Source organism: Vigna umbellata, chromosome 3 (genome assembly GCF_029865625.1).
Source record: "Vigna umbellata cultivar VRB3 chromosome 3, Vumbellata_1.0, whole genome shotgun sequence".
NCBI classification, from domain to species: domain Eukaryota; kingdom Viridiplantae; phylum Streptophyta; class Magnoliopsida; order Fabales; family Fabaceae; genus Vigna; species Vigna umbellata.
This window is the reverse complement of record NC_142167.1, coordinates 15,056,618-15,065,597: the sequence shown is the minus strand read 5'-3', so window position 1 is coordinate 15,065,597 and position 8,980 is coordinate 15,056,618.

Sequence of the window (8,980 nt, the reverse complement as noted above, 5' to 3'; positions counted from 1 at the left end):
TCAATTCCTAGTTTTCTTTTCTTACTCTTAAAATAATTATATTTTGGTTTAATAATTGAGGAAGTCCCTATTTTAGGGCAGAATCTCAATTTGGTCCTTTTCTTTCTGGGCGTTTCAGTTGGATCCTATTTTTGTGAAAATTGCAACAATTTGACTCCTGCCGTTAAATTGAGTCCAACGACGTCAGTCTTTGGTTGACGTGGCACGCTGGACTGACTTTTTAATTGACGTGGCGGACACCCGAGTCTCACGTGGATATTTTGTATTTTTTTAAAAAACAAAGAAATGAATAACACATCATCCATCTCTTCTAACACACCACCAACTTCTTCAACTCCATGGATCCCAAACCCTACGCCTACACCTACTCCCCCTGAGAATCCTCCCCCGCTTTCACCAAATGCTCTGGCACCTTATTCACCTCCGAAGATCGCTACTTGACTACGGCCTCGCAATCTCCGATGACGGCATCATCCCCCGCGGCGAGTTTCACCCCCTCGCCACTGTCCACGGTCGTCCCAAATCAAGCAAGGTCTGCGCCGCCGACCTCGCTTCCCTCATCTGGAGCACCTACAATGTCTTCCTCGCTCCCTCCCTCCGGATAGCTGTTCCGTTCGAGAATTCCGTCACCGTCCAGTTCATCCACATCCACAACGATTTCGATAGCACGGGTAGCTCCGGCCTCGATTGGAAATTGATTGAGATGAGCTTTAGGTTTGAGACTGATAACAACAATAATGGATTGCTGTTAGGAGATCAAAGGTTGAGTTTTAAGAATTATGGAATAAGGTTTTCAGAGTGTTCGATTTGCTCGTTTGTTATTGCAAGGTCGATTAATTCGTATACTTCTAGGTTTTTGTTTGATAATTATACTTTGATTGTGATTATTTTGATTTGAAACGGTTGCACCAGATTTTGTTAGGGTTGTGCCTGTGTCTGTTTTTGACTTGGATTACAGCATAACCAGTGCGATTGATGTTCTTCAGAGCGTCGAGACTCATGGTGGGGGAAATAATCTGCTGAAGCAAAAGCAGCATGTGGAGTTTGTCCAGCGGTGGAACTTTTTCAAGTACAAGCTGAATAAGGCTCTATCTGCGATGTCGCATTTGGATTTTGGGAAGACTCTGTTTTACTTGAGGTCTTCTGATCATGATCTGTATGCCATTCATTCCATTGTCTATCACGCCTCGCAGGAAATAAAGGTCTCCGTTGGTGTCATTCATTCTTACTTTCCATTTCTTTGTTTTTTAAAAAATACAAATATCCACGTGAGACTCAGGTGCCCCGCCATGTCAATTAAAAATTTAGTCCAGCGTGCCACGTCAACCAAAGACAGACGCCTTTGAGCTCAATTTAACGACAGGGGTCGAATTGTTGCAATTTTCACAAAAATATGGCTCAATTGAGACGTCCAGAAAAAAAAGGACCAAATTAAGATTCTGCCCGAAAATAGAGACTTCCTAAATGATTAAACTTTATATTTTCATTATTCTTATTTTATAGTTAGAGATAACTTGTTGGCATGGAGGAGCTTATAAGAAATGATGTAATATTGTTTTACAATTCTTTTTCCGATCCATTAATTTTAAGTTTTCTTTTTAAAGAACAAAGTTAGGAATCAACGTAATCAAGGAATGTCTAGTTGCTTCATATAGTTTTGTTAATTAATGAAATATATTAGACATCAAAATTACACGGTTTAATTTTTATTATTTTGCCTATTTTTAAAATTATTGTTTAAAATCCTTTAATACACATCGACTATAAATAAAATTGATTATGTTTCGGTAGGAGTTGGACTCTAGATGTCGTTCGGTTGTACTCTGGATGTCGTTCGGTTGTACTCTTAATGGGGGGAGTACCTGCAAAAGGCACTCTGACACTCAAGTTAGGAGTGGTTTAATGAACTGTTTATCACAGTTGAATATTTGAGTCTGGTAGAGTGTGAGTTGAACGTACCTGACTTTTGGGCTCACTGTTGTATTTATGAGTATATAATCAAATAGAAACCAACCTACCTGAAAATTTGGTCCATTACCTATAAATGACTTTTTCAATATCTTTAACGAAATATTTTTGGTTATCTTAACCGTTTGGTTATTTTAAACTTGTGTAAGATTTTGGCCCAACAATAATAATACTTTAATGGTGTTACTCCCTCCACCACCACATTTTCTCCCTCCACCTCCCCAATTCTATTACATATTTTTTGAATTACAAAACTAACCTTTTATAATTACAAAAATAACCTTTATACTTTTTAATCATAATTATTTACTTTAACCCTAAAATCTATCTTTTTACCCCTTCTCACTCACCTCCCAACCTTCTCAGATTCTCACCCGAACTTCATCATTCTCATCTTCCATTTTTCCTCCATATCAGTTTTCTTCCTCCTTCAGCGGTGGGCGGTGTGCAAAATATATAACGTGCAAAATAAAAAAAATCTAAATATATACTAATAAGAATAAAGATTCTCAAAAATACATTATTAAAATACATCAACATATATTCAAAAATAATATATCAAAAAATATAAATTATATTATTTAAATATATTCAAAATCAATATAAAAAAAACTGTAAAATATAAACTGTAATCTTTAAACGGATGTTGACATCCATCGACGGATGCTCACATCCGTTTAAAGATTATACGGTATATTTTAGGATTTTATTACGCACCTTCACGCCTCTGAACTTCTCACACCTCTAAACCAGCACATTGAAGCATCACCACACTCACGGCTGAAGATGAATTGCTTTCCCCACTTTCAATCTTACTAAACACAAAGTCCACCACACTCTCATGTCACAATTCTATAAAAGAGAAGAAGAAGTGGAACATGAGAGACAACCCAAGGATAGTGGAACGTAAGAGACAACCTGAGAAAAATAATAAAGAGAAAGAATGAAGAATGATAAAGAGAATGAATGTTCACGTGAGATTTTAAATAATATTAACCCTAAAATTTTAATAAGGGTAAAATAGGAATGAAAAAATAAAGAAAAGGATAAAAGGGGAATGAGGTGGTGGAGGAAGCAAGTTGTGGTGGTGGAGGAAGTAACACCCATACTTTAAACATTGGCCCAATTATGACCCAACATTGCGAATGGTATCCACAACGACCGTTCAGTTCTGAGCCTATACCATAAAGATTATATTATAAATTGAACACAATTTATCCTATAAATTAGTTTCCTAAAATTGAAATAGATATAAATTCATTTAAAGTGTTTTAGAAATTCTATATTAACTAAAAGTAATATTAAATGATTATATATATATATATATAATATGTAAAATTATTACTTTACAAACTAATTTTATTGTTATAAATAATTTTTTTATCTTATCTTTGAACTTAAGTTAAAAATAAAGTCGGCATTATCATCATATCGATTACGCATTTATCTAAAACGTGCTTAAATAATGTGTTTATTGATGTTTAAATCAAAGAAATGTTGAAGTAAAAGAGATTAGGTTGTCTATTGTGATAGACACTTCTTACAATTGATGTTGATTCAAATCCCAACTCAGTCATCTTCTAGAGTTGGTGATAATGGCTAAAAAAATATTTCCGTTAACAACACAAGTTCAAAATCACATGGGAAAATTAGTCAACCAACCATACGAATCTCGAGTTCTATTCTTTTTCAATTTGGAGCAAGTAATGCAATAACAAAAAGTTTTCATAAAATTATTTGATATTTGAGTTCTTTTTTTAGTGCAAAATAAAAGTCTCTTAATTAAAAAATAAATAAAGTTCTTTGAACATTAAGAAACAATGGAAGTAATCGTAGTCTCTTTTAATGAATGCTTATTTTAACACACTTCGTTACAACTATCACATTACCTTTAATAAGAAGCATTTTAAGAGTGAAAATAAAAAATAAGTTACAAAAATAATAAAATAAATCTAGAAAATTTTGTTTCACATTTTGTAGTTATACAATAATAAAATAAATCATACAACATATCCAAAATAATTTTTTATTCAATTTCACTATCAACATTCAAAATCACATTTATAATCATAATTATACCCAAAAAAAAATGTCAATTTACCTTTACGAAGGTTTCTATATGTCAAAACTAACTACTTTCACCCTTCACGTTAGCGTTTTTCACCTAAAACTATGTGCTTTTCAAATAATTATTTCAGATGTTTTAAAAAGTCATAACTTTAGTTTTAGAAAGTATGATTCACAAATGAAACATAATTATTATATCAATACTTTAACATAAATATATCTCACAAAATTTTAATTATTGATAAATATTTTTTTGTTAGTAATAGATTCACTGGTTGTAACATTCCAAAAATATAGCAATAAACCATATAATAGAATATTAACAATTAATAATAACTCAGATCAGTCTTAACATTAAAAGAACGTACGGTTCTGGCCTAACGGCCTTACATAAACTTTCCAACTTAACTGTACAAGATAAGTTAAATTTGACCGTACGGTTTACAAAACCAACACCGAACGGTCATACAAAAGAAGGGAAAAGGTGATCGAACGACCACCTTACCAAAAACTACTCTACTAACCGAACGTCTTACTGTTCAGTCTTAACTTCGACTTCGACCAAGTTCTCTTCTTCCAGCGCCTCTTCCAGTAGCGCGTCTCCTTCTGCTCACATCCACACGGATGATCATTGCAACGACAAGGACGGACGTACAAACAAGACAACACAAGGAAAAACACAGGGTAAGCTTATATAATTTAATTCATGCATCAATATACATAAAACAATCCAACACACAAGAGATAATTCAAGTTATGTATCATACCAAGCCTATCACTAGACTGACCGTTCGGACTGTATGACATCTGTGTAGCTACGACGTTCGTGCACCCGGGTGGTGTAGTAACTGGGATACACTCAACAGCTGCCACCCGAGGTTAGCCCTATCTGTCCAAAGTACCCCTAAGGACCAGGACCTCATGTCGTTCCCACACATGACCTACCCTCCTCTACATGAGGACGAGTATTCACGGAACATCAGGATGAATCGACAGCTTAGCATTACCACAGTCATACTTTACCAACTTCAATTCTTCACTCAAGAGTCGCTCCTCCCCGGAACGCTCGTTCACATTCCACATCATATTATACATCTCATATACTACTCATCTGTTATTATCCATCATTTTAACTTCATCTTTATCACCAATTTTACTAACCATAAAACCGAACGTTCAGTCCTCACTCAGAATGAGGACGAACACTAGGAACGAGACCAAGAAGCCGCCTGTTCCAGATTAGAATAAAACCGAGAGGGTTACTAACAGATTTTAGGAATAAACCGAGCACCACCATATACGATATGACGAACGTTATTTACAACGTAAATCAGTTGAATGAACTGACTCTCGTGAATTCATACCCATATTCAAACAATAAATCAAGTACAGAGGCTCTAGGCCGGATCCCATGAAAATAGACACGTCAAAACGTTAAGTATCCATATTTAGAGTCATTCATACACAGGAACCGAATGTCAGTCAATGACCGAACACGGTAAAGGAAATTCTACTGAAATTTGACGAACGCTATTTTATCAAGGTTGGTCACTCAAAGACGAGTACAAACGATCGGTATAAGACTGCGCGCCACTCATTACGAGAGCTTGGGATGAGGTCTATCACTAATTAAACTTATAATAGAAACATTAATAATAATATAATAAGATACGATGGAGACAGTGTTTAGGAAATAACTAAATATACAAATTCAAGTTTACGAGATTTTCGGTTCAACACATAACACTCAGTTGCATCTACGATTGGCCGAACGCTCAAATGTAGCACTATGACAAGAAGGCGCTCATCCTCAACTAGAATTCTTCCCAAATGAAAGAATTCAATTTCAAAGAAGTTTACTAGAAAACACCGAACGGTCAAGGACCGTTCAATGCCGAACGTTCAATATCATAGGGGAATTTCATATTCAGAATTTATTTACATTCAAACTCATTCTCAGCAGATAACTTCATAATTTCATACATTCATATCATAGCACATTTCATATTCATCATACATCAGCTCATATTCATTATCATATATCAAATAATCAAATATTACAAAGTCATGCTTCATACAACTCACAGAACATCCATGCAGCACAGTAAAAACATACGAATTAAATTGAATAAGCTTCCCTTACCTCTAGTGTGAACGAACGTCCTACAGACCGCAATTCGGTTTTGTCAAACTAAGATTCCTTCTACCCTCAACGTTCAACTACTCTTCAAACCAAAATCAAACAACAGACCATGGTTTGCATGCCCACAAGAACGAACGGCTAAGGGAAGGAAACTTACCAGTTTCAGAATTCGAAACTGTTCGGTTCAAGTTGAAGCTCGAGACGCCGAGAGTGCTCCTACAGTGCCTGAACGGTAATCGGAGCAAAGAAAAGGTGAGTTTTGGTATAGAGAAGGGAAAGTTTCTAGAGAGAAGTAGGAGAAGATGAAAAGATCAGAGTTTTGGAGAAGAAAGGTGCATGCAGAGTGAGTGAAACGGAAATTTCAGAAAATTAGATTTTGCTTCTCTCGTTCAAACGAAGGTCCGCTCACTCGCTGACACCTGCCTTCCACTATCTGAATTTCGAATCTTCGTTGCCCGACACCTGGCGTCCGCTCAGAGGAGTTTTTGGTGCGTTTTTAATGAGATCTGATAGGTGGAATTTGGGTGCGTTTTTCCGAGGTCTGACACCGATAAAATCTATTAATAATTTGATTTTTTATTATTGATGAATATTCTTGTCGATTAAATAAGTGTAAAAATTTTCACCAAAATTCTCATTTTTCTTTGATCATGTCGAGATTAAATTCGTAAGTAAACGTGTTAGTAATGATTTTTTTCTTTAAAATTTGTTAGTAAATATATTAATAACTCGTATTTTTAAATTCATTGATAAAGAAATAATAAAAAAAAAAGAAAACTGAATGGATAATTATTGACAAATACTTGTAAATTGACCATTACCAATAAATTTAGGTGGTTGATAATTATCCATGGATAATTCAAACAAAATTTTTAATTCAGTAATAAATTTTATTGATGAGTACTTTATTGATAAATTTTTAATCATCGTGAATCATTATGTTTTAACCAAAGTTTTTGTATTCGTTCACAAATTTTGTTTGTGAATTTAATGTCTATTCAACTCATGTATCACATTTTTATTAAAACTCAAATACACATCACAAGAAAAAAAGTAGTTAAGACATAAAAGGAAAAACCTTGATAAGAAAAATTGATTAAATAATATAATTTCATCCTTTACCACTTACTAATTTATGCATTTTAATAAAAGAAGAGATGAAAAATAACCTTAAAATATAGAAAATAAATTGTAAAATTGTAAAATCATAAAATATTTATTCTTCATTTAACTTAACATTTATACTTTATACTTTAAACTTATAAAGCGAGTTCTTTCAAATATACTTTTAAAACTTATACAGATTAATCACATATTTTTTTTAAATAACGAAACTTTATTATGAATATAATGATAAAATACCTAAAAATTAAAAGAAAAACATTATGGTAAAAATATGAATAAAAATGAAAATGGTAAAAATTGATAACTTGAGAATTTTTTTTTGAATTTATCTCATTTAAAAATATGTTAAATTACGTTCACGTTGTGACATCCCAAAATATATAGCAATGTATATATGTAGAATGTATCGATTATAATAATAGAAAGCAGTTAAGAGTACACAATAGATAGGATTAAGGAGTACAGTTATCCAAGTCTGGCTGGGAAGTCTTAAAACTTAAGAACAAGTTCATAATTCTCCAAAATACATGATTGAATAAAGATTCAATGGGACCTAAAGAGTGTTTCCAAAATACAGATCATGATAAAATGAAGGCTAGAAGTCTTCCAAATTAAAGAGCTATTTAAAATAAGAGCTAGTAGAAATCATAAGCACTAGGGGTTGGGTCTTCCTCAACTTCCAAAGCTTGCTCCAATGGTACATCATCACCTACTGCTCACATCCAAAGGATTGGATGATCATCGCAAGGGAGAAGACAAACACATGCAACACATATAATGCAAGGGTGAGCTAGATATAAAAAACATGTTATCTCATAACACAGTTAATTCATGTCATCATACCTAGATACATATACAAAAAAAATTAAAGTATACTCATAACCCACATTTCATAACCTCATACGACTCATATTTACACTCGCATAGTTCAGCTGGTCTTTCTCCAACACTATACAAGGTAAATCCCCAACACACGACTCATATTTACACTCGCATAGTTCAGCTGGTCTTTCTCCAACACTATACAAGGTAAATCCCCAACACACGACTCATCCGGATTTGTATAACTGTCGAACTATTGGTCGTCTTTGCACTTGCGTAGTTCAGCTGGCACTCCCCAACGCTAGCAAGGTAAATCCCCCAAATCTGTCTATGTCTAAACTCTAAGACTATAGACGAGGACCTCCCTCTACTCTCACCACTCACATTGTCCTTCTCTATTTGAGCATGAACAATGCTTTGAGTTTAGGGATAGACATACCAGTTCAAAGCTCCATACAGTTATACAGAACAACATCATCACCCCACACATCACTTTCATCCATCTCTCCCCGAGATGTCCTCTTCATATTCATTTACATCATCATACAACATCAACCATGTCATAAACACAACTCATAAATTACATACTTTCACAAAACCATCACGTATTAACACAAACTTCTTTCGGACTTTTAATGTTCAATACCTAAGTAATTCAAACAGCTTGGAGACCCTCACCAATGGATCCGGAAGGGTCAAAAACCCCCAGAACGAACTAAAGAACGTCCAAAACAGACATCCAGAACCCCGAAAACCACCCAAAACTGTCCGGAATGATTTTCCGACGACAATAATCGATTATCATATGTGATAATCGATTATCATATGTGATAATCGATTATTTGCGAGAGTTTT